Source organism: Heterodontus francisci, chromosome 10 (assembly GCF_036365525.1).
Source record: "Heterodontus francisci isolate sHetFra1 chromosome 10, sHetFra1.hap1, whole genome shotgun sequence".
Lineage (NCBI taxonomy): Eukaryota > Metazoa > Chordata > Chondrichthyes > Heterodontiformes > Heterodontidae > Heterodontus > Heterodontus francisci.
In genome coordinates this window covers 27,649,067-27,673,108 of record NC_090380.1, presented here as the reverse complement: position 1 = coordinate 27,673,108, position 24,042 = coordinate 27,649,067, and the positions used below count along the sequence as shown (strand labels likewise).

At 42.6% G+C, this 24,042-nt stretch overlaps 1 long non-coding RNA gene across 1 annotated transcript in view; it reads left to right on the top strand.

Moving 5' to 3' along the window:
* The first annotated feature begins 623 nt into the window (after positions 1-623).
* Positions 624-24,042, top strand: part of LOC137374364 (uncharacterized) — a 51,082-nt gene continuing 27,663 nt past the window's right edge. Inside the window, exons 1-2 of the long non-coding RNA XR_010975808.1 lie at positions 624-1,010; positions 18,876-18,926. This is a non-coding gene — a long non-coding RNA (uncharacterized lncRNA). The remainder of the gene's footprint in view (positions 1,011-18,875; positions 18,927-24,042) is intronic.

Below are 24,042 nucleotides of genomic sequence, written 5' to 3'. Positions count from 1 at the left end.
GCAAAATACTGCGGATGCTGGAAATCTGAAACAACAACAGAAAATACTGGCAATACTCAGTTCTGATGAAATGCTAACTCTGCTTTTTTCTCCATCATTTGTGATGTTTACTATTGTTAACTTGTATGATTAAACTAATTTTCTGATTATGACTCATATCTTCAGATGTGACAGAGCCCCAGTCATCCACAATAAAGGTAGTGATTTAATACTAATTGAAGTACTGTAGCTTAGTGTTTGCAGATAGGCATTCCTAAAGGTCCAGTGAAAGAAATGCCAATTTATTTTAATGACCTATGTGTCAGATAGCTAAAATATTTGGGAGCGTTTTCAAGAAATTGCACTCTCCTTTTCAAATAAACATATTCAAAGGAACTACTATAGTCTGATCGGTTTTATTTACAGAATTTTAAAATATTCAAGATATACCTAAGATAATAAAAACATAGGGCTGAATTTTTAACGCAATAGGAGCAGGCACGGAGTTGGGCAAGTGCGGTATTTCACACCACTGGCTGGTGTGCCGGTTCCCCTGCTCCATTCTGTCCCTGGGCCATTTTCCCGGAGGCCGGATGAGGGCGACAGCAGGGCTATCCGTCCAAAAATGGCGGGTAGCCGATGAAACTAATTAAGGGCCGATTGAAATACTGAGACCTAGTGTCAGAGGCCGACTGGGATTTTCCAGTCAGCCTCCAGGTTCTCGCAAGTGGCAGGCAACAGGGCAGCTGCCTGGAGGCGGCCTCCCAGCTGCAGATCTTGGGGGAGGGGTCAGTGCTCCAGGCAGGCTTAGAGGCCCTCCCTGCCTGGGTTCAGCTGCAGGCCACCCTGTGCAGAGACTCAACCCCAATAATGGTGGCTCGGCAGCAAAGGTCTTTTTTTTATTTTAATAAGTTGGAGAGAGGGCGCCTCCATCTTGGGGTGCCCTCTCCCTCATTAATCGTAAGGGCATGTTGTTGCTGCTGCTTCCAAGCTCCAGCTTCGAGAACCTACCTGCTGTCCTGAATTGAACGGTAAGCCCGCCCTCTGGCCTTTTATTGGCCAATTTAGGGAAAATCACAGGTGATTGACTATTTCCTTACACAGTGCGGACCTCTGACCCCCATTTGAGCCTGTCGGCAGGGTCCTGAAGCCTGCAGGGAAAATCTTATCATGCAAGGATAGGCTATACAGCCCCTTGAGCCTGCTCCATTATTCAATCACATCATGACTAATGGCTGCTCTGTACCTAAACTCAATTTTTTTTCCATGACCCTTGATACCCCTACCTAATAAATACCTATTGATTTCAGTCTTGAATTCTTCAATTGTCCCAGCATCCAGAGACTAGTGGGGCAGAGAATTCAAGAAAAACCTATGCCTTGTAAGGCAATGAAATATAATTTTTGGGCTATAGTGAATGAACAGTACAGAATTAACATTTGCAGGAATATGAACTAAGTGGGCTTATTGGCTGTAGAATTGTAAGAATGTCCTATCAATGTTTGGGCTCTTCATAGAAAAAGTTTCAAATATGGGAAAAGCTCATATGAATCTTCTTTAAAACCTTTCAGACGCTCAGTGAGGCCTCCCCGCCACACACTAGTTCATGCACACAATCATAACGTGTCAATATCAACCATTAACACAAAGCAAAAAACAAGACATATTAGGTTGCTTTCCCACCTTAAAGCGCCTCTTCTCTCAGCCCCAACAAAGCCTGTTTTGTAGGCCCACTTTTGAGATCACATTGAATGATGCTTCTAAAAGAAATGGCGCACACGCAGTGCAATCTCAAGTTTTATAAGGAGATATACGTTTTGTAAGGGTCACTGACCCGAAACGTTAACTCTGCTTCTCTTTCCACAGATGCTGCCAGACCTGCTGAGTGATTCCAGCATTTCTTGTTTTTGTTTGCGTTTTGTAGTTGTTGGTCAGAAGGTGTAGCCTTCGTATGTGCAAGCAGCTTTCCAGTGATGTTGTGAAGTTTTTTTTCAGTGCTATTATAAATGGGTACAATAGGGGTATAAATAGTATTCCAAATTATTGATTATCATGTCCACCTATATTAATACAATGGGACATTACTGCATATTCTAAATTTGAGAAAAAAGACCTTTCTTCTGTTAAATTCAAAGTTGGATATGTCATATTAACTGTGTGTCTCAATATTTATAATCTAGAAATGAATTATAATTGACTCATACCTGCTTGAGATGTGAGTAAGAAATAACATAAAGGTTCACCACAATTTACAATATATAGCATTTCATTCATTTATTATCTCATAATTTTAACATTTTATAGATGTATGTAATTTGTGCCACTATTTGGTTATGAAATGTTTTCCATTTTCAGTGGACTTTTTGTGAGTTTTGTAGTTTTTTTTGTCATTTTGTTCCAAAATCTGGATTATATTACTGCTTTCCTTTATTATTTCATTCAAAATGTTCTATCAGAGCAAAATCAGGTTAAATCTTGGCACAGTTTCAAAGATTAGTATTAGAATATGTCTGTCTTAGATAATTAGGGGCTGCACAGAAGAAGGGAATTAACCACACGCCATGCCAGATAGCCATGCCAGTGCCAAAGGTTGGGGATGTATGATCTGAAGCTTCACCCTGTTGTCCTTTCAAAGAAAGAGCTAGTGCAAATGGTGGGCACGAATGCAGCATTTTGTTGGTGTTATGGTTCAGACGCAAATTTCAACATTTTTCAATTGGTTCTGAGTTAACATAAAAAGTAGAGAGCCTATATATATGTAACATTTTCCCAAAGTATGTATTCAAATTATGGAAAATGATCGTGTATAGAAGACTGCACTTGTAGCAGGGAATTCAGCAAGAGAAAACTCTGAGGAGGCTGGTTTGCAAGACTACTGCCTGACAACTACTTAGTGGTCAACCAGATATCCCATCCTGATGTTGTAACCACAGATAAGTGGTCAGGGAACTGAATCTGAGCCCAGATCAAAAGCTGGAGACCACTAGAATAAATCAAAGTTGGTTAAGACAAGTCAACAAAAGGAGGTGGATTCTTGCAAATAAAAGATCTTGCATTCATATAACTCCTTTTCACCTTTCATAGGGAGTGATTGAAGCAAATAGTATAGATACATTTAAGGGGAAGCTGGACAGGCATATGAGGGAGAAGGAAACAGATGGTTACAAAGATAGATTTAGATGAGGAAGGATGGGAGGAGGCTCGATTGGAGCATAAATGCCAGCATGGACTGGTTGGGCTGAATGGCCTGTTTCTGTGCTGTACATCCGATGTAACATATATCCTATATTCTTAGAAACATCCCTGGTCACAGAGGGGATCATAGCATAAGGAGGCATAAGCACTCCTGAAACCACAAGGAAAATTTTTTAAAATGTCAAATTTACCTTTTTGGGCATCTCTATCCCTGATGCTCTTTGCTGCTGGGTTGGTCTGGTGGAAAATAAAAAAATAATCTCACTATTTCAAAGAAGAGCAGGGGTCTTCTCCCAAGTGTCTTGGGCCAATATTTACCTCTCAACCAACATCAATGTCAACAAAAAACTGATTATTTGATCAATATCCCACAGCTATTTGTGGGATCTTGCTGTGTGCATATTGGTGGCTGTGTTTCCTTCATTACAACAAAGAATCCACTGCAAAAGTATTTCATTAGCTGCAATGCACTTTAGGACATGCTGAGGTCATGAAAGGGGTTTATAAATGCAATTTCTTTCATTTCTTTTACTAGTTTTGAAGCTGTTTTGTAGGCAAAAACAACAATGAATTTGCTCCCCATCATCATATTCCACATTCTAGTATGCTGCACGTTCTGGTGTACTCCATATCCTGGTGTATTCCATCTCCAGGTGCATTCTACAGCTGGGTATTCGCCTCTCTTAGTGTGCGCCATGCCCTGGTGCATTCTAAATCCTGATATATTCCCCATCTGGTGTACTCCGCATCCTATTGTGCTCGGCATACGGAATTGCACTACATCTGGGCATTTTCCACATTCCGGTGTCCTTCCCATTTTGTTGTACTCATAAGATAAGAAATAGGAGCAGGAATAGGCCATATGGCCCCTCGATCCTGTACTAAGGCCATGGGTGATCCTTGACCTCACCTCCACAGAATCACAGAATCGTTACAGTGCAGAAGGAAGCCATTTGGCCCATTGTGTCTGCACTGGCCCTCTGAAAGAGCAATTCCCTCAGTTCCATTCCCCTGCCTTCTCTCCAGAGAAGACCTCTGCTCTTCATTGAAATTGTACCATGAGATTTTTTTTATGTCCAACTGAGAGGGCAGGTGGGACCTCAGTTTAATGTCTTATCTGAAAGATGGCACCTCTGACAACACAGCACTCCCTCAGTACAGCACTGAAGTATCAGCCTAGGTGATGTATTCAAATCCAATACATTGACTGTGAAGCACTTCAGGACAACCAGAAGACATGAAAGGTGCAATATCAATCCAAAATCCGCTTTCATTCTGGCAAGATTGGGGATACATGGATTGATTAATATTTTTAGGAATTCCAGTTTTCCAGATTTTATCACTGTTATTGAAATATACACAGGGGTAAATTTCCAATTTGCTGCCCTGGTCTAACTCCAGCATTGCAGGTTGGCCCTTGTATTAGAGAAAGATGGTCTATCCACCATGCCAGTTTTATGCCCGGATGGCAAGTTGAAAATCTGTCACATTGTTCTATGTTTTCTCTCAGGTGGCATTTTATCAGTTCATCTAGGTAGGATCAAAAAACTACTGCATTGTGCTATCCAACATATCTGTTTCAGATATCTGTAAGGACTCCATTCCATTCTCCCAGTTTCTCCATCTCCACTGCATCTTTTCTAATGATGCACCCTTCCATACCAGCGCTTCTGATATGTCTTTTTTCCTCAACTGAGGAATCCCTCCCCTGCTCCCACCGTGGTTGAAAGGACCCTTGACCGTTTCTGCCCCAGTTCATGCACTTCTGCTCTCACCCCTTCCCCTCCCTCCCAGAACCACAATAGGGTTCCCCTTGTCCTCACCTTCCACCGTACCAACCTCTGTATTCAAAGGATCATCCTCTGCCATTTCTGCCACCTCCAGCGTGATGCCACCACCAAACACATTCTTCCTTTTCATATAATTATCTAATTCCCTTTTGAATGCTTCAGTTGAACCCGAGCTTGCGTCAATGTTCACTGGAACACTGGAGCAGGCCAAAGACAGACATGTGGGCATGAGAGCAGGGCGGGGGTTGTTGAAATGGCAAGCAACTGGAAGCTCGGGGTCATGCTTTTGGACTGAGCGGAGGTGTTCCACAATGCAGTCACCCAATCTGCATTTGGTCTCCCCAGTATAGAAGCAGCCGCATTGTGAGCAGCGAATACAGTATACTAAATTGAAGGAAATATAAGTAAATTGCTGCTTCACCTGGAAGGAGTGTTTGGGGCCTTGGATGGTGAGGAGAGAGGAGGTAAAAGGGCAAGTACTACACCTCCTGCAATTGCAAGGGAAGGTGCCATGGGAAGGGGACGAGGTTTCGGAGGTGATGGAGGAGTGGACCAAGGTGGTGCGGAGGGGACAATCCCTTCAGAATGCTGACAGGGGAGGGGAAGGGATGATGTGTTTGGTGGTGGCATCACGCTGGAGGTGGCAGAAATGATGAAGGATGATCCTTTGGATGTGGAGGCTGGTGGGGTGGAAAGTGAGGACAAGGGAACCCTGTTGCATTTCTGGGAGGGAGGGGAGAAGTGCGGGAAATAGGTTGGGCACGGTTGAGGGCCGTGTCAATCACAGTGGGGGGGAGTCCACGGTTGAGGATAAAGGCAGACAAGTCAGAAGCACTGTGGTGGAAGGTTGCATCATCAAAACAGATGCTTCCGAGATGGAGAAACTGGGAGAATGGGATGGAGTCCTTACAGGGAACAGGATGACACAAAAAAAATCAAAAAACTCCAGCAAGTTAGTTAAACATAATTTTCCCTTAAGAAATCCATGCTGGCTTTCCTCAATTAACCTGCATTTGTCCATGTGACTATTAATTTTGTTACAAATTATTTTTTCTAGAAGTTTCCCGCTACCAAAGTTAAACTGACTGGCCTGTTGTTGCTGGGCTTATCTTTACACCCTTTTTTGAACAAGGGTGTAACATTTGCAATTCTCCAGTCCTCTCGCACCACCCCTGAGTCTAAAGAAGACTGAAAAATTATGGCCAGTACCTCTGCGATTTCTACCCTCATTTCCCTCAGTATCCTTGGATGCATCTCATCCGGTCCTGGTGCCTTATCCACTTTTAGTACAGACAGCCTATCTAATACATCCTTTTTATCAGTTTTAAACCCCTCTAGTGTCTGAATTCCCTCCTCTTTCACTATTGCCTGGCTTGCATCTTCTTCCTTGGTAAAGACAGGTGCAAAGTATTCATTTAATATCTCAGCTATGCCCTCTGCCTCCATGTGTAAATCCTCTTTATGGTCCCTAATCAGCTCCACTCCTCCTTTTACCATCCTTTAACTACTTATATGTCTATAGAAAACTTAGGGATTTCCTTTAATTCTAGCTGCCAGTCTCTTTTCATGCTCTCTCTTTGCTTCTTTTATTTACTTTTTCACTTCCCCGCTGGACCTTCTATATTCAGCCTGGTTCTCAATAGTATTTTCTACCTGGCATCTGTCATAAGGGCACTTTTTCTTCTTTACCTTAATCTCTACCTCTTTTGTCATCCACGAGCTCTGGATTTGTTTGCCCTACCTTTCCTCTTTGACGGAATATACCTTGACTGTGCCCGAACTATCTCTCCTTTGAAGGTAGCCCATTGTTCAGCTACTGTTTGTCCTGCCAACTTTTGACTCCAATTTATTTGCCGCAGCTCCATTCTTAGCCCATTGAAGTTGGCTTTCCCCCAGTTCATTATTCTTGCTCTGGATTGTTCTTTTTCCTTTTCCATAGTTGGCCTAAAACTTATGATACAATGATCACTGTCTCCTAAATGCTCTCCTACTGACCTCGATTGGAGGTCGTCGACAGCTTCACATACCTTGGAACAAAAATCACCAGCAACCTGTTATTTGATGCTGAAATCAGCACCAGGATTGCCAAGGCTGCAGCTGTCATGTAAATGTTGAGGAGGTGAATGTGAACCAACAGCAAACTAACTGAAAATACAAAGCTCTGCGAGTACCAGGCTTGTGCTCTTAGCACCCTCCTTTACAGTAGCGAAGCATGGACAACTTATGCAAGCCAAGAAAAGTGGTCGAACAGCTTCCAACTCCACTGCCTTAGATAGATATTGGGCACCTCCTGACAGGACAGAGTGCTAAATACAGAAGTACACCAGCCACAACAGATGATGTTCAGTCCAAAAGTGACATACACCCCAGGCACAGTCCATCGTCTCCCAAGACAGATAGTTGCCATCAGACCCTGTGTTGGGGATCTTGCCTCCTTCAAGCTGGATCTCTATGTCCAACCCTTTTGTCCTGTGGAGTGTCATGTGGCTAAGGAGAAGGCAGCTAATGCCACTGTCAGCTTTACTGGTGCTGCTCCTCTTGTTCCTCATCAGAGGTACGAGGTAGAGCTGGATAAGCTGCTCTCATGGTGAAGGCTGACAGCAGGGAAGTGCAGATCAAGGTGATTGAAGTCCAAGACAGGTGAACTAACTTCCAAGAAGTTGGCAATCATCTGTCAAGCAATAACAGCACACTCTCAGATGTGCTGTGAACAGCCGCCTCTCACCTAGGCATGGCTGCCACTATCAGTTTCACTGTTTGAAGGCTTCCCAGACTCTCAGTTTCACTGAAGAATCACTCCTCCCTGTGTTCGCACCTGGTTGACCCTGGCGAGTTCTGCACAGCTTAGGAAACCAGTGCGCTGGCTGTTAAAGCCAGAATGCTGAATTAAATCCATGGTTAATTGCCTCTTTGAATATTTTAATTACTTACCCAACAGCTCCACTGGTTTCCCTGCTCATCTGCAAACCCACCCAGGGTATGTCTGGAAGGGAGGGGGATCATGGCAGGTTCCCAACCCAATACCACTTTTCAGGGCTTTAACTGCCCCCCACCCACCACGACCCCACTCCACCTGCACCCCAACCCGCCTCCCCTTGGTAGTTAAAATTCTGCCCTTTGCATCTTCCTTATAGCTTACTTTCCTACCTAGCTTTGTATTGTCAGCAAACTTGGATACAACACACTCAGTCCCTTCATTTAAGTTATTAATATAGATTGTAAATAGCTGAGGCCCCAGCACTGAACCTTGCACTATACCCCACTAGTAACAGCCTCCCAACCCAAAAATGACCCGTTTATTCCTACTCTCTGTTTGTTGTTCTTTAACCAATCCTCTCTCCGAGTTAATATATTACCGCAAACTCATGAGCTGATACCTTGTGCAACAATCTTTCGTGTGGCACCTTATTGAATGCCTTTTGCAAATCCAAATACACTACATCTGCTAATTCCCCTGTACCTACCCTGCCCGTTAGCTCCTCAAAAAATTCCAATAGATTTGTCAAACACGATTTCCTTTTCATAAAGCCATGTTGACTCTGCCTAATCATATTGGGTGAGAAATTGGTTAGCCCAGTTTTTGAGTGCGGGGGTTGAGATGTGGGTCACAATTTGTGACCAGTCCACGCCGGTTCGAAATGAGGTGGGTAGTGCGTGAAATTCATGTACCCAATTCATCTCCTGATTGTAGCATGGCCCTGAGTATTTCCCATGCTGAACTGGTCTCTGTTGTGCTGCCAGCGGCCTCTACACACCACAGGGGGCTGAAGAATCCACATGTTCCAGGCAGCCTTCCCTTTTCAAAGACACAGTCCTTATAAAAAGGAAGTTGCTGCAATGTACTGGAGGCTGCTAAAAAGTCACTTTGAATACAAGAACATAAGAATTTAGGAGCAGGAGTAGACCAAATGGCCCCTTGAACCTGCTCCGCCATTCAATGCAATCATGGCTGATCTTCTGCCTCAACTCCACTTTCCTGCCCACTCCCCATATCCCTTGATTTCCTGAGAGACCAAAAATCGGTCTATCTCAGCTTTAAATATACTCAACAATGGAGCAGCCACAACCCTCTGGGGTAGATAATTGCAAAGATTCACAACCCTTTGAGTGAAAAAGTTTCTCCTCATTTTATTCCTAATTGATCGATCCCTCTTCCTGTGACTGTGCCCGCATGTTTTAGATTCCCCATCTAGGGAAACAACCTCTCAGTGTCTACCATCTCAAGCCCCTTCAGAATCTTGTATGTTTCAATGAGATCACCTCTCATTCTTCTAAACTCCAGACCATATAGGACCAATTTACTTAGCCTCTCATCATAGAATAAACCTCTCATCCCAGGAACCAATCTAATGAACCTTTGCTGTACTGCCTCCAATGCAAGTAAACCTTCTTTAAATATGGAGATCAAAACTGCACACAGTACTCCAGGTGGGGTCTCATCAAAGCCTTGTACAATTGTAGCAAGACTTCCTTATTTTTGTACTCCAATCCCTTGCAATAAAGTTCAACATGCCATTTATCTTCCTCATTGCTTGCTGCACTTTAATGCTAACTTTCTGTGTTCCTTGTACAAGTACATAAGAACATAATAACAAAAGAAATAGGAGCAGAAGTAGGCCATTCAGCCCCTCAAGTCTGCTCCACCATTCAATAAGATCATAGCTGATCTGATTGTGGCCTTAACTCCACTTTCCTGCCTGCCACCCATAACCCTTGACTCCCTTGTAGATTAAAAATCTGTCTAACTCAACTTCAAATATATTCAATGATCCAGCCTCCAATGTTCTATGGGGTAGACAATTCCAAAGATTAACAACCCTCTGAGAGAAGAAATTTCCTCCTCATTTCCATCTTAAATGGGAGGCCCCTTTATTCTGAAACTGTGCCCCCTAGTTCTAGATTCCCCCATGAGAGAAATTTCCTCTCAGCATCTACTCTGTCAAGCCCCCTCAGAATCTTATATGCTTCAATAAGATCACCCCTCATTCTTCTAAACTCCGATAAGTATAGGCCCGACCTCCTCAGCCTTTCCTCATAAGACAACCCTTCATTCCTGGAAGCAATCTGGTGAACCTTCTCTGAACTGCTTCCAATGCAAGTATATCCCTTCTGAAATAAAACTAAAACTGCACGTAGTACTCTAGGTGTGGTCTCACCAATGCCCAGTACAGTTGTTGCAAAACTTCCCTACTTTTATACTTCATCCCCCTTGCAATAAAGGCAAACATTCCATTTGCCTTTCTAATTACTTGCTGTACCTGCATGTTTTGTGATTCATGTACAAGGACACCCAGATCCCTCTGTACCCCACAGCATTCTTTTGTCTCTCTCCACTTACACTCAAGTCTCTCTGGACATCAACATTTAGAAGTTTCACACCTTTTAAAAATATTCTGCTTTTCTGTTCTTACTACTAAAGTAAATAATTTCACGCTTTCCCACATAATACTTCATCTGCCACCTTGTCTTTGGAGCACTGAGAGACAAGGGGAATGTTACACCACGCCAGATAAAGAGCTCCCCATTTCGGTGATGCTGCCCTGAAGGCACTGGTCAGAGAGGAGCAGGCCAAGAAATAAGCCATGTGTCTGCCGGGGGTGGGGCTGCGCAGGAAGCCCAGGAAGCCTTCACAAATAAGCCTCAGAAGGGATTGGGAGCAAGTGGTAAGAGCAGTTAATGCCCAGAGTGTCACACCCAGGACAAGGCAGAGAAGCCGAAAGATGTTTAATGACCTCACTCAAGTGGTCAAGGTTGAGTAAATACATCAGCACATCACATCTCTTACCCATCACACCACCCACCTCTCACATTGTTCAATGCACCACACAACCATCACTCACCTAGCAACACACGCTGCCACTCAGGACTCACCATTAATATCCTTACACTACACCTCACCCTCACACAAGGTCCAATCATGCCAGCAAACACAGGCCTCTACACGCCTGTGCAACCCTACAACTATTCAGCTAAGACAGGCATATCACCAAAGCACACTAACATACAGCCACTGACATTCTGCCCTCTCTCTTGCAGGACAAGATGGCACACAATGGACTGAATTTTATGGGGCCCCCGAGATGGGCTCAGAGGCAAAGGGGCCCATAGAATTCTGATGGGAGGCAAGGGGTGGAGGGCCCATTGCCTCACCATTGCAATGGTATTTTGTCGGGGCCGGGATAGGCCAAAGACAGCCTTCCCATCTAGAGGCCAACTGAGGTCCTTAAGTGACCTATTAACGGCCACTTAAGGGCTCCCTCCCTGCTGCCGCTGGGATTTAACCAGCAGCAGGGGGAGCCTCCGCCATGTAGGGAGGTCGCCCAGTAAAACGAGGCAACCTCCCTGCAGGCTTCGGGGGGCCTCCTCCATGGACAATCTGTGGCCCATGGAGGGCCCCCTCTGGGAAAACATGCACCTCCCTGAACCACCTCGCTGGGACCTGCCGGACTGGCCCTGGCAACCCCGCCTCATTCACTTTGGATTCAGACTCTAGCGCTGGGTCTAGTACTGGCAGTGGCTACTGCTCCCGGTTGTGCTGCCAATAATGCTGAGCTGCCGGCCCTGTGATAGGCTGGCACCTCTTGGAGGCAGGATCCCCATCTTTAAAGGGACAGGGATCCCGGCGCTGGGCTGTTAATTGGCCTGGCGCCGTAGAATCGTGCTAGGGATCTCCAGCTGGCCGAGACGGCATAAAATCCAGCCCAACAGGTGGGAAACCCACAGGACTGGCAGAGAACTAGCATGTCTGAATCCCCACAATGCCCTCAATGTGATGGTCCATAGAATCATCGGAACCAATGCCACAGAGCAAGTAGCACATGGTAATTTACAACCCTCTGGACTCAACATTGAGTACAACAATTTCAGACCATGACCACCATTTTGATTTTTGATCTTAAATTTGTTTTTCATGTTTTTGCTGTCAGACAGAGCTGTTCATTATTCTGTCATTAACACCCTCTCTGGACAAATGCTTTGTCTTTTACTACAACTATTAGTACTCCCTTTGCCTTTTATTCCACAACATCGTTGTAATTTAATCTCTCCTGCCCTCCACCCTATCACAGACCTTCCCTTTTGTTCTTCTTCCCCCTCCCCCCTTTCACTTGCTCAAAACCTATTACATTTCTAAACTTTGCCAGTTCTGATGAAAGGGCATTGACCTGAAAAGTTAACTCTATTTCTCCTTCCGCAGATGCGGCAAGACCTGTTGAGTATTTCCAGCACTTTCTGTTTTTATTTAGAAAATTATAATGCAATCAGGCAGAGTCAACATGGTTTTACAACAGGGAAATTGTGTTTGACAAATTTATTCTTGTTCTTTGAGGATGTATCAAGCAGGGTGGATAAAGAGAAACCAATAAATATAATGTATTTGGATTTCCAAAAAGCATTTGATAAGGTGCCACATAAAAGGTAAGTATATCCCTCCTTGAGTAAGGAGACCAAAACTGTACACAACACTCCAGGTATGGTCTCACCACTGCCCTGTACAGTTGTAGCAAAACTTCACTACTTTTAAACTCCATCCCCCTTGCAATAAATGCCAAAATTCCATTTGCCTTCCTAATTACTGACTCTTCCAGTTAGATAAAAGATAAGAGCTCATGGTGTTGGGTGTAATATATTAGTATGGTTAGAGGATTGGCTAACTAACTGAAAGCAGAGAGTCAGGGATAAATGGGGCATTTTCAGGGGTCAGTGCTGGGTCTCAACTATTTACAATCTATATTAATAACTTGGATAAAGGACAGAGTGTATTGTAGCCAAATTTGCTGACAATACGAAGATAGGCAGGAAAGCAAGTTGCGAGGAGGACACAAAGTGTCTCAAAGGAGATATAGATAGGTAAAGTGAGTGGGCAAAAATTTGGCAGATAGAATACGAAATGTGAGGTTGTCCACTTTGGCAAGAAGAATGGAAAAGCAGAATATTATTTAAATGGAGAGAGAGAGTGCAGAATGCTGCAGTACAGAGGGATCTGGAGGTCCTTCTATATGAATCACAAAATGTTAGCATGCAGGTACAGCAGGTAATTAGGAAGGCAAATGGAATTTTGGCATTTATTGCAAGGGGGATGAAGTATAAAAGTAGGGAAGTTTTGCTTCAACTGTACAGGGCAGTGGTGAGACCATACCTAGAGTACTGTGTACAGTTTTGGTCTCCTTACTTAAGGAGGGATATATTTGCATTGGAAGCAGTTCAGAGAAGGTTCACTCGGCTGATTCCTGGGATGAAGATGTTGTCTTATGAGGAAAGGTTGAGCAGGTTGGGCCTATACTCATTGGATTTTAGAAGAATGAGAGGTGATCTTATTGAAACATATAAGATTCTGAGGGTAGATGTTAAGACAATGTCTTCCCTCATGGGGAACTAGGGGGCCCTGTTTCAAAATAAGGGTTCTCCTATTTAAGATGGAGCTAAGGAGGAAATTTTTCTCTTGGAGGGCCGTTAGTGTTTGGAATTGTCTTCTCCAGACAACAGTGGAGGCTGGGTCATTGAATATATTCAAGGTTGAGTTAGACAGGTTATTGATCTACAATGAAGTCAAGGGATATGGGTGGCAGGCAAGAAAGTGGAGTTAAGGCCACAATCAAATCAGCCATGATCTTATTGAATGGTGGAGCAAGCTTGAGGGGCTGAATGGCCTACTCCTGCTCCTATTTCTTACGATCTTATGATCATAATGTCCACGCCACCAAAAAACAGCTATACAGTCTAATCCCATCTTCCAGCTCTTGGTCCGTAGCCCTGTAGGATACGGCACCTCAAGTGCATATCCAAGTGTTTTCTAAATGTCATGAGGTTTTCTGTTTCTGCTATCTCAGGCAATGAGTTCCAGACACCCACCACCCACTGGGTGAAAAAATTACTCAACTCCCTCTAATCCTTCCACCAATTATTTTAAGTCTATGGCCCCTCGTTATTGAGCACTCTGCTAATGAAAATAGGTCCTTCCTAGCCACTCTATCTGGGCTTGTCATAATTTTATACACCTCAATTAAATCTCCTCTCAGTCTCCTCTGGTCCAAAGAAAATAACCTAGCCTATCTAATCTTCCCTCATAGCTATAATTTTCCATTCTTGGCAACATCCTCGTAAATCTGTGATCACCTCCTTCCTGTAATGCAGTGACCAGAAGTGTAAGCAGTACTATAGCTGTGGGCTCTCTAGTGTTTTACACTGTTCTAGAACACAAAAGTCCGAGTGTATCAAGCCTGTGTCCTCAGCACCTTGCTCTATAGCAGCGAGACCTGGACAACGTATGTCAGCCAAGAGCGACGTCTCAATTCATTCCATCTTCGCTGCCTCCGGAGAATACTTGGCATCAGGTGGCAGGACCGTATCTCCAACATAGAAGTCCTCGAGGCGGCCAACATCCCCAGCTTATACACACTACTGACTCAGCGGCGCTTGAGATGGCTTGGCCATGTGAGCCGCATGGAAGATGGCAGGATCCCCAAAGACACATTGTACAGCGAGCTCGCCACGGGTATCAGACCCACCGGCCGTCCATGTCTCCGCTTTAAAGACGTCTGCAAACGCGACATGAAGTCCTGTGACATTGATCACAAGTCGTGGCAGTCAGTTGCCAGCGATCGCCAGAGCTGGCGGGCAGCCATAAAGGCGGGGCAAAAGTGTGGCGAGTCGAAGAGACTTAGCAGTTGGCAGGAAAAAAGACAGAAGCGCAAGGGGAAAGCCAACTGTGGAACAGCCCCGACAAACAAATTTTTCTGCAGCACCTGTGGAAGAGCCTGTCACTCTAGAATTGGCCTTTATAGCCACTCCAGGTGCTGCTCCACAAACCACTGACCACCTCCAGGCGCTTGCCCATTGTCTCTCAAGACAAGGAGGCTAAAGAAAAGAATAGCCTCCTGCTCTTATACTCTAGGCATTGGGTGTCTTGGTGCGAGTTAGGACATGGGCACCAGAGTTTTGGATGATCTCAAGTTTACAAAGGGGAAAATATGGCAGGCTGGTCAGGTATGCATTAGAATAGTCAAGTCTAGGGGTCTAGGGATGACAAAGGCATGAATGAGGGTTTCAGCAGCAGATGAGCAGGGGCAGGGGCAAAGTCAGGCAGTCATATGGAGATGAAATAGGCAGCCTTAGAGATGATGCAGACATGTGGTTGGAAGCTCATCTCAGGGTCAAATATAACACCAAGGTTGCGAAAAATCTGGTTCAGCTTCAGCCAGTCCAGGTGTACCCCATATTCTGGAGCCTCACATCCTGCTATACTCCACATCCCAGTGTACTCCACATTCTGGTGTACTTCACATCCTTGGTATACTCCAGATCCTGGTGCATGTCTCACCCTACTGTACTCCATATCTGGGTGTATTACACATCTGTGTCTATTCTGCATCCTGGCACATCACATCCTGGTGTACTCCACAACCTGGTGTACTGCACATTTGAAGTATTCCACATCCTGGTGTACTACACATCTGGTGTACTCCACAACCACATCAACCCCAGATCCGAGTGTACTCCACATCCCGGTGTACCATACATCTGGAATATTCCATGTCCTGGAGCACTTCATATCCTGGTGTACGCCGCTCCCTGGTACTCCACATCCAGGTCTATTCCTTATTCAGGAGCCTTGCATCCTGCTGTACTCCACATTTGGGCATACTCCACATCCTGGTGTAGTTTACATTTGAATATACTCCACATTCTGAAGTACTCCACATCCAGGTATAGTCTACATTTGGGTATACACCACATTCTGGTGTACTCCACATCCTGCTGTACTCCACTTTCAGGTGTAGTCCACATACTGACCTATTCAACATCCAGTATACTCCACATCCTGCTACTTTTCACATCCTTGCATTTCATAGGATTAAATAGGATATGCAGCACAGAAACAGTCCATTTGGCCCAACCAGTCCATACTGGCATTCATATTCCACTCAAGCCTTCTTCAATTTTTCCTCATCTGACTTTGTCAGCATTACTCACTATTCCATTCTCCCTCAAATGCTTATATAGCCTTCCCTTAAATGCATCTATACTATTCACTTCAACCACTCCTTGTAATGAGTTCCACATTCTCATCATTCTCTGGGTAAAGAAGTTTCTTCTGAATTCCCTATTTGATTTCTTGGTGACTATCCTATATTGATGGCCTCTAATTTTGCTCTTCCCCACAAGTGGAAACATCCTGATGTACTCCATATCCTGGTACATTCCACATCCTGATGCATACAACATCCTGGATATACTGAAAACCCTGGTGTGCTCCACAGCCTGGATATTCCACATCCAAGTGTAGTTCACATTTTCATGCATTCCACATCCTGGTGTATTCCCTATCTGGTATACTCCATATTCTGCTGTGCCCTACATCCTGGTGTACTTCTCATTCAGGAGTATGCCACATCCTCGTGTACTCCACATCTGGAACTCCACACTGAGGAAGCACTACACTGTTGGAGATGTCAGGCTGGATTTTACCAAGCCCATGATGTCGGGCTTGTAGCAGAGGGGGCCGGAATATGGGTCCGGCAACGGCCCACCATGGAGGTCAACGCTGGGAGGGATGAGACGTTAAACCAAGGCCCTGGTTGCTCTCTCAGGTGGATATAAAAAATCCCATGACACTATTTCAAAGAGGAGCAGGTGAGTTCTCCCCAGTGTCCCAGACAATATTTATCCTGCAATCAACATGACCAAACCAGAATATCGGGTCATTCGCACTTTGCTTGTGGGAGCTTGGTGTGCAAATTGACTGCTGTGTTTCCTACCTTACATTTCAAAAGTACTTCATTGTCTGTAAAGCGCTTTGGAACTTCCTGAGGTCATGAACGGTGCTATATAAATACAATTCTTTTGTTCTTTCTGCATTATGGTGCACTCCACGTCTTGGTATACTGCACATCAGGGTGTACCGCATATTCTCGTATATTCCACATTCTGCTGCACTGCACATCATGGTGCACTCCAGTCGTGGTGTGCTCCCTATCCTAGTACATTCCATATCGAGGTGCTCTCTACATCCTGGTGTACTCTACATTCAGATGTACTCTACATCCTGGTGTACTCCACATCTTGATGCATTCCATATCTACAACAGAAATATTGCACTGTTTTCCCTACTACACTTTACTGCTAAATGTTCTGTAGTGCCTGCACTGCCTATATCAGCCATCACAAGCCTCAAGTTCATTAGCATTTTGTGCATGCTTGCTCATATGTGGAGACTGTGCAAAACACTCACCAGAGCTGCTTACTTCAGTGCAGATTTCTTGAATGTCAAGTCCCAATGTCAGCTATTTCCTCCTGATTGAAAATCGTATAGAGTCAGTGGCAGACAAAGGCTGACAGAAGTTGATTGACTTAAATTGAAAAAAACATGAGCTTATTGAGATTTGAGGAGGAAAATATAGATGACAGAAGTATAATAAAAAGGGAGAACACCGGATGTTTCCCAGCCAATTACTTATGTCTGCATTTGCTACCTGAATTTGGCAAACTCAAGATTTTTTTCCTGTTTATTTTAAATTTTGTGCTATATTTGTATTCTTACAATTACACTTTATAATAGTGTTGTAAAATTTATAAGAGCTTAAGTTTTGTTTTACGCACATTAACTATGCAATGAATTTGGAAGTTTCACATTATGAATGTGTTATGGATTCCCAAATGCTACTCAAAGTGGTTTGCTACATTTTCCAGCACAATTGCATGGTATTAACCATCAGGAAAGTTACTGGCTACACCAGGGTGATGTATAACATGGAGTTACAGTTGCACTTTGTTCATTTTAGAGCATGACAGATTCCCTGTCTATTTATAGGAAAACTTGAATCATAAAACAAGAAAATTATGAGCACATTTACAATTTTGCTACAAATAGCAAACAGAGGAAAACATCCCCCCACCCCACCCCAAACCTCTACCCATCTCCCATGATCAGTTACCAATTTCAGACAGCTTGGTAGATGCAGGCATAGAATGGAGGTACCTCCCCAGAGAGAGGAAAGGAAAATGACAGGGTGAGCAATCTCACACCATTCTCATGCGTATCCTTGCAGCCAATTACTGAGTACCAATGGAACAAGACCTTCTCAGCTAAAAATGATGTGTAGTGCGGAATGATCTGAGTTATTTAATCACAGGCACAATTGACTGCAATAACTAAATAAGTTAAGTGAGGTGGCTGATAAAATAAGCCAACCAGCAATCTTACAGAACTTAATGTGCACCATGAAAAATAAAAACTTACATTTATAAAGCATCTTTCATGGTCTCAAGATGCCCGAAAGCACTTTAGAGCCAATGAAGTACTTTTGAAGTGTAGTCACTGTTGTAATGTAAGAAATGCAGCAGCTAATTTGTGCACAGCAAGCTCCCACAAAGTGCAACGCTGAATAATCTGTTTTAGTGATGGTTTCTGAGGGATAAATATTGGTCAGGACTCCAGGGACAAGTCCACTGCTCTTCTTCAAAATAGCGCCATAGGATCTTTTATGACCACCTGAGAGGCACATGGGACCTCGGTTTAATGTCATATCTGAAAAGTTGCACCTCTGACAGTGCAACACTCCCTCAGTACTGCACTTGAGTGTCAACCTGGATTATGCTTTAAGACTCCAGAACAGAACTTGACTCAGAGGCAAAAGTGTTACCACTGGACCACGTTGATAAATTATAAGTATGAAACTTCCCCTGTGTAAAAGAATTATTTAATCACAAATCTGTAATATATCTTACCACATCTGAAACTGTTGTGACCTGTGTTATAATATATAATTATCATTAAATCGGATTAAAATATAAAGATACTAAAACAATCTGGAGTTTTAATGTTAGCACGTCTTTTTATTTTGGTAATCCACCACTGACGCTGTTTTTTTACCTTTCTCTTCCAATGTTTCTTTGTCTTCATCTCCTCCTCAGACAAACCAAAAATAGATCCTTCAGTGGAATTAGCCAAGGAGTAGGCTGTGGGTGAGTTATCTGTAAAGATGTGATTTTGAAGAAGTGGCCTTTAAATCTGCTTCAACTAAGGAGATTTTTTTTTAATTTCTGCAATATAAAAATTAAAGTATACTTTGAAATACAGATAAAATCAGATGATGAATATTAAACATATTACAAAATGTTACGAATATGCTGTTAAAAATGTATAGTCTCAGCTGATAGTAAATGTGTTTGTTATTTTTATATGGTGAATGGCATAAATTATAATGTTTAAGAAATGACTTCCCAGAGTCTTTGGTCTTTGTATATGCTCTCTTCATTTATCAAGATATATTAAAATAAAAACACTTTTAAAAATAAAAACACAGTGACTTGTGGCTCAAATAACTCTGATTTTCTTTACAAATCTGAATGTGAGCTCTAAGTTCTTTTAAGCCCATACTTTGCTTATTACTTTTAATTAATTCTTGCATTAAAATATAAAGCTTATTCTTGATACCCCTACGGTATTACAGTATTCAATGTTGAGTGGCAGCCACATTGCTGTTTTCTGAAAAATACTTCCAAGGAAAGTAGGATAACAACCTCAGACAGCATCCCAAACTCCTGGGAACACTCCCAAATTCAGCTGCCTCCAGATGTTTTTACATCAGTGTAACCATTTACTATTTGTAGAGCAATTGCTAACGGGTATCTTTAAGCCACTTTAAGTCATTTTATTTGTGACGTTCAATGTACTTTACATACTTTCACGCCCAGGTAAACTCATAGTTTATCCAGAAATTACTTGAACAGCTGAAAGAGTTCCTGGTGGTTATTTTGCTACTGAAAAAAACTTGCATTTATATAGCATCTTTCACAATCTCAGGATGTCCCAAAGTGCTTCAGAGCCAATGCAGTACTTCTGAAGTGTAGTCACCGCTGTAATGTAGGAATCATGGCAGCCAATTTGCACACAACAAGGTGCCACTACCAGCAATGTGATAATGACCAGATATTCTGTTTTTATTGATAGAGTCATAGAGTCATTCACAGCACAGAAGGAGGCCATTCAGCCCATCGTGTCCATTCTGGCTGTCCGCAGAGCAATCTAGTCAGTCCCACTCCCCCACTTGATCCCCATAGCCCTGCGGGTTTATTTCTTTCAAGTGCCCATTCAATTTCCTTTTGAAATCATTGATTGTCTCTGCTTACACCACCCTCGTGGGCAGCAAGTTCTAGGTCATTATCACTCGCTGCACAAAAATGTTCTTCCTCACATTCCCCCTGCATCTCTGCCCAAAACCTTCAATCTATGTCCCCTAGTCCCTGTATCATCAGTTAATGGGAACAGTTTTGTCTTGTCTAACTTACCTAAGCCTGTCATAATCTTGTACACCTCTATCAAATCTTCTCTCCATCTCCATTGCTCCAGGGAGAACAACCCCATCTTTTCCAACCTAACCTTGTAATAAAAACTTTGACATTCTACTCTGTATTCCAAGATCCAAGTCATTTATATATAGCAAAAAAATCAGTGGTCCTAGTGCTAACCATTGTCTGCAATCCTTCAGTCTGAAAAACAACCATTTACCACAACTCGCCATTTTCTGTTCTTAAGCCAATTTTTTTTATCCAATTGGACACTGACCTTCCTATTCCAAGTCTCAATTTTGTTAACCAACCTTTTATGTGGTACTTTATCGAACGCTTTTTTAAAATCCATATAGACAACATCCACTGCATTCCCTTCATCAACATGTTGTTGGTTAAAGGATAAATATTTGCCAGGCAACGGGGAGAACTCTCTTGTCCTTCTTCAAATTTTGCCATAGGATCACTTACGTCAATCTGAGAGGGCAGATTGGTTTAATGTCTCACCCGAGAAATGGCACTGCCAACAGTGCAGCACGCCCTCAGTACTGCACTGCAATATCCGTCTAGATTTTGTACACAACCCTTTAAGTATTAATGATCAAGCTTAAGGATTTTTCTTGCTTTCTGTCCATATTTTGCTTAATTATTCATTACCTCTATTCTTTCTCTTTCCTGTGTAACAAAAATGAAAAAGTAATTAAGCACAAGCAACTTGAAATATTAATTTATATTATATTAGAAAGTGAATCAAGTTGATTGTTACTCCTAGATGGACAAATTTGCATGAGGACATGCCAAAGTCACAAACATGCATGCACAGAGCTCTCAGGCTCATGATCCTCAAAATCAATGGAAGTGACTCGGACAACTGCCTGCCCTTTAAGCACCACTTAGGTAAAATGAGGTCACAGATCCAGTAAGAAACCAACATTAGTGGTTAAATGGAGAAATTAATGGGCTTTGGTGATCATTTTACTTCTGCTCCTATCATCTTAAAATACGAACATAAGTGGTTTTCTTCTGGATCTTATGTTGTTCAGTTTTCATTATCACATCTAATGCTCATCAGAAGAAAATTAACACAATAAGCACGCAAAGATTGCATGTCATCATGTCATCACAAGAGCACTAGATATGTGGAAATACCCCATATTTCCTGCCAAAATAAGCCCACTGCTCCCATACATGACAAAAGCATCAATAATAATTTACTCAGTAAATTGTCGCCCCTAGTTTGGCAGAACATCTGGAATATATTTTGGGTGTTGCAGCAAACATTTTTCTCCAATCTAAAACATCCTTGGGCCATTTGAGCTCATATCTTTAACGTTCTGCCAAATTCTAATCTTCCACACATGGCGAATGCCTGTCATTATGAATCAACAACAATTTGCATTTATCTAGCAGATTTAACATAAGAAACACCCCAAGGCATATCACAAATTAATGTAAGGAAAATGGACACAGAGTCAGAAGGGAGAGATTAGAAGGGGTGATCAAAAGTTTACTCAAATATATCAGTCTTGAAGGAGGTTTTAATGTTTTGACATAATCTCGCACCACTTAGTGTACAGCATTTACAATATCTGTATAATGAAACCTGACAACCAGCGACCTCTTCGTGTAATCTGAATTTAATTTGTCCATTTGATTACTAAAACTGAAACACTTAAAATGGAAATGAGGTGATGATATTTTCGCTTCATTCTTAGGATATCTTACCAACTGCAAACTCTTTTTAATCTTCCACAGTTGATGAGTCAAGATTGATATATCATTGGTACACAACTACTGTAAAATAATCATTGCTGGTGTTACTTTCCAGCCTTTAACCCTAGGCTTTAACAGAGTTCACCTAAATTTGAGTCTATCACTGATAGCAGACTCTAAATATTTGTTGTTGTGTTCTACCTAAAGAATGATAGGCTGGATAAATGTTATGCCATTCATTCATAAAAATGGATATTGACAATATTAAGGGGCCTATGCTTAATGTTTTTGTATGACATTCCTTAGGCTGTCATTTTAAAGGAGGCATGAATGTGTTATATTGATTTTAAATGGGTTATATCTGTTAAAATAGCAAATAGAGGAATGTTACATGAACATATCACCTTTTTCCCACTTAAATTGCTTACCATCCTAATCCTTCTGTTTTTTTCAATGTGTCTCTTGGACCATTATTTTTTTCTATATCTATGGTTTACAAAAATGTTTCAACAAAGAAAAAAATTGGTCTCCAACATTTTAAACTTCCACAGCCTGTACAGGTGCATCTTTGGACATCTATTACATCTTTTCATTCTTTCTATGTCACTTACATGTCATTATTGTCTTTCTTTTGCACATTCTTCCTCATTTCTCTTTTATTGCTCCTTTAACTTTATGTGCACCCTTTTCATCCTTTGTTTTCTAATAAGTGATAATTTTCCAGCAATTTCACAAGCTCCATAATCATTAATCAAATATCAAAGGTTCACAGAGAAATATTTTTCATAATCAGATCTAATTAGAAAATTCACTACAGCTGAATAAAAACTAGATCATTACTATGTACTTGTAATAATAATTACTAATACAATCAAGGATCATTGACAGTTTTGAGTAGAGACACCTGTTACGGCCTAATGAGGAAGGGGTCACAGGCTCCCCTTTCGCCCCGTCTCTGGTTTGACTGCAATAGGGTTTATCCTTTTTTAACACAGTGATTGAACTTACCACCTGAGTGACCGCTTGCTCAAGTTCTTCTAATATAATTGCCAAAGAACCAATGAGACAGGTTTACTTGAGTTTAAACAAGAACAATGTAAATTTATTATTCTTAACACTCTAAACCAGTTAAAATTACTAAAAATAGGCTATGTATTCACGCACTCATTCACACAAGAGTCACACACACACACAAATAGATTACAGAGGGAAAACAGAGTTGGGTAGTTGAAGTAGAGTTTAGAATAAATGGAATTTAAATACTGAATATTAGTCCCAGAGTCCTCAGTTGAAATTGTAGTCCTGAATGTTCAGCACCAATCGCGACTCCTCAGGTACTGAAGCAGTCTGTGTAGAAATACGGCAAGACCTGGACAATATCCAAGCTTGGGTTGGTAAGTGGAAAATAACATTCGTGCCACACAAGTGCCGGGCAATGTCCATCTCAAACAAGAAAAGATCTAACCATCTCCCCTTGACATTCAATGGCATTACGATCGCTGAATCCCCCACTATCAACATCCTGTGAGTTACCATTGACCAGAAACTGAACTTCAGTAGCCATATAAAAACCGTGGCTACAAGAACAGGGCAGAGGCTAGGAATCCTGTGGCGAGTAACTCACCTCCTGACGACCCAGAGCCTGTCCACTATCTACAAGGCACAAGTCAGGAGTGTGATGGAATACACTCCACTTGCCTGGATGGGTGCAGCTCCAGCAACACCAACCAGGACAAAGCAGCCCACTTAATTGGCACCCCATCTACAAACATTCACCCCCTCCTCCACCGACACACAGTGATAGTAGTATGTACCATTTAAAAGATGCATTGCAGCAATGCACCAAGGCTCCTTCGACAGCACCTCCCAAATCCACAACCTCTACGCTTAAAAGGACAAGGACAGCAGATGCATGGGAACACCACCATCTGCAAGTTCCCCTTCAAGCCACACACCATCCTGACTTAGAACTATATTGCCGTTCCTTCACTATCGCTGGGTCAAAATCCTGGAACTCCCTTCCTAACAGCACTGTGGGTGTACCTACCCCACATGGACTGCAGCGGTTCAAGAAGGC